Raw genomic sequence first — 2,992 nt, 5'->3', positions numbered from 1 at the left:
CGAGGCAGTATCACTATGGAAGTAGGATTGCCCAACCTTCCTTCCGAGGAGTGGCTGGTGGGTTTGAACCGCCGGCCTTCTGGTAAGCAGTCAAGTGCCTTAGGCACTATGCTACCAGAGCTCCTATGGAAGCAAATAGGTGGAAGGAATTTAACTTCAGATACGGCCTGGGAAACCCAAAGAGGTGTCACTATGAGTTGGATCCGACTCAATGGCAGTGAGTTTGGTTTTTTGTTTTGTTAGTAAAATACTTGTATCAAAGAGAAGGCCATTTTAAAAATCTGTGCCTTTGCACATACAAGTCTGTCCATTCTTAATGCTTTCCTTTGCTTGAAAAATAACAGCTTGCTCAAATATCTCTTTCTCCTTATCAAAGTTTCTCCAAGTTACCCCTCACTCAGTAATTTCATAGTGCTTTGTAGTGGCATAGTGCCTAAGGCATTTGGGTGCTACCCAGAAGGTTGGCGGTTCAAACCCACCAGCCACTCTGTGGCAGAACGACTGGGCAATCTACTTCTGTAAGGATTTACCTCCTTGGAAACCCAGAGGGGATCGCTATGAGTTGGAATAGACTCAATGGCAGTGAGTTTGCTTTCTTTTGTTTTGTTCTTATCACTACTAAAACACTTGCCACATCACATATTAATGTGTTTATATTTCTTGTTATTCACTAGATACAATTCCCTTGCGTTAGCTTTCTCTTGGTGTCTTAACAAATCACCATGAAGTTAGTGGCTAAAATTTGTCAATTCAGGGATCTATCAGAAGACAGGTACAGGTCTGAGCTAAAATCAAGGAGTCAGCACCTTTCTGGAAGTTTAATGGGGGAACACATTTTCTTGCTCATTCAGATAGATGTTGATATAATTCAATTCCATGTAGTTATAAAACTGAGGTCTCTGTTTCTTTGTTTGCTGTTAACTAGTGGTCACCCTTAGCTCCTAAAGGCTTATATCTTCTTCTTACATATAACCCCCTACATCTCTGGATCAGCAACCAGTTATAAAATCTTTCTCAACAACAATATCTATGACCTTTTATTGTTCATTTCTCTCTGACCACCACAAATAGTTCTCTGCTTTCAAGGATTCATGTGATTAGGTTGAGTCAACCCAGATCATCTAGTATTATATTCCTATCTCAAAGTTTGTACCCTAAGTCACATCTGCAAAGCCTCTTTGGCCATTTAAGGTAACAGTGACAGTTCTGGAGATTAGGGCCTGGATACTCTTAAAATTCAGAACAAATTGAGTTCATTTTTAAGTATCCTTAAGTTTTGCTATTGCCTGACAGAACTTTAACCAAATTTTTAACTTAAACATGTGGATGAAGGTCAGAAAAAAGAAAGAAAGATGAAAGTGAGATAGGGAGGGAGGAAGGAAGGACAGAAAGAAAAAGAAAAAGAAGGAAAGAAAATAATATATCCCCAATAAATTTTTATGCATGCTATTAAGAAGAAGACCAGGTATAATACATAATGGTTATTTGCCTACTATATTAGAATAGATACATAGAAAGAATAGATTAATAATGATTATGAATTTAGCTATAAATCAACTCACCATTGACTAATCTAGAAAGGTAATTAGGTCAGTTTTTGTTATATTATCTAGGATGGTTTTCACTAGTCTTTTATTCCAGTTACATTATAGACCATATGATCCTCCCTAAGTTTTATAGTATTAGAATACAAATATAAACTCTTTAAAATAACTTAATCTTTTGTGATGACTAAGAAAATCCTGAAAATCTTGAAGTGAGTCACATTATCATTATAAATGTCTTTCAGGGTAATGTCATCAAATAGAGAGTCTTCAACAATAAATGAAATCTGGTGTCTCTCTTTTGGAAAAGTAGCTATCTGCCTGTTCTATAAATACCATTTAACTTGAAGATGCCCCAGTCATTTCATCATTTCAAGACTTATGATAAATTTCCTGAGACAAATTTCCAGAGGGTAAAATGAGGTTTGTTATACATTATTTTCAAAGAACATTCTTTAGATTTATCTTGGTAAGGAGCTCAGGTTGTGTAGTGGATAAGGCATTTGGCTGCTAAGCAGAAGGATAGCTATTCAAACCCACCATCTGCTCCATGGAAGGAAGATGAGGACATGTACTCCTGTAAAGATTTACAGCCTTGGAAGCTTATGGGTGAGAATGAGAAGGAATCGACTTAATGGCAGTGAGGTTTTTTTTTTTTTTTTGGTTTGGTTAGGTTTTATGGGAATATCCTCGAATAAGCTGCAGAAAATTTACATAGCAGCAGACAATTCCTAAAACAGGATGGTTCACAGTCCATCTGAGAAAACATGATGTCCTTGGTGAAAATATTGCAGGATTCCTCAGCAAGATAGAGATTACTGTCATAAAGTTGCTTTGTTGACAGTTTCAGATTTTCTTCAAGTAACTCATGTTGCTGTTGTTGTTATGTGCCGTGGAGTCGGCCCCGACTCATAGCGACCCTTCCTTGGGTTTCCGAGGCAGTATCACTACGGAAGTAGGATTGCCCAACCTTCCTTCCGAGGAGTGGCCGGTGAGATCTCCTAATAGGATTGCTGAAAGTGCATTGGTTTTTCTGTCAATTGCTTTCATGACAGACAATCTGCAAACCTTGTCTTTAAACTATGACTGCACCTACGTATTATTGCTAATATTTTTTCTTTTTTTTTTTTTTAGTATGAGAGAAACTGCAGTAGTTTCTTTAGGTTAATGTCCTAATTCCAAGCACATCACATCCATACACCTGAAGTGCTCTGCTACTATGGTAACCCACTATTCTGAAGAGCACAGATGATATTTACCGTTCTGTACTTCTCACTTTGTGTACAGAAACAGGCTCAGTAAGCAGCCTCCTAGGTGCAAGGATGGAGGGGTGGGCCAGAGAAGGGAGTAATAAAACTGGAGACAGGTTGCCTTACTCACAGTTTCTTTAGTTCTCACCCCTTCTCTAAATTTACTATGCCTGAGTAGAAGCATTTTTTTTTTTTTTT

Source organism: Orycteropus afer, unplaced genomic scaffold, assembly GCF_000298275.1.
Source record: "Orycteropus afer afer isolate SDZICR_OR568_19922 unplaced genomic scaffold, OryAfe1.0 scaffold00504, whole genome shotgun sequence".
Taxonomy (NCBI): Eukaryota; Metazoa; Chordata; class Mammalia; order Tubulidentata; family Orycteropodidae; genus Orycteropus; species Orycteropus afer.
Note: the sequence above shows the minus strand (reverse complement) of the source record.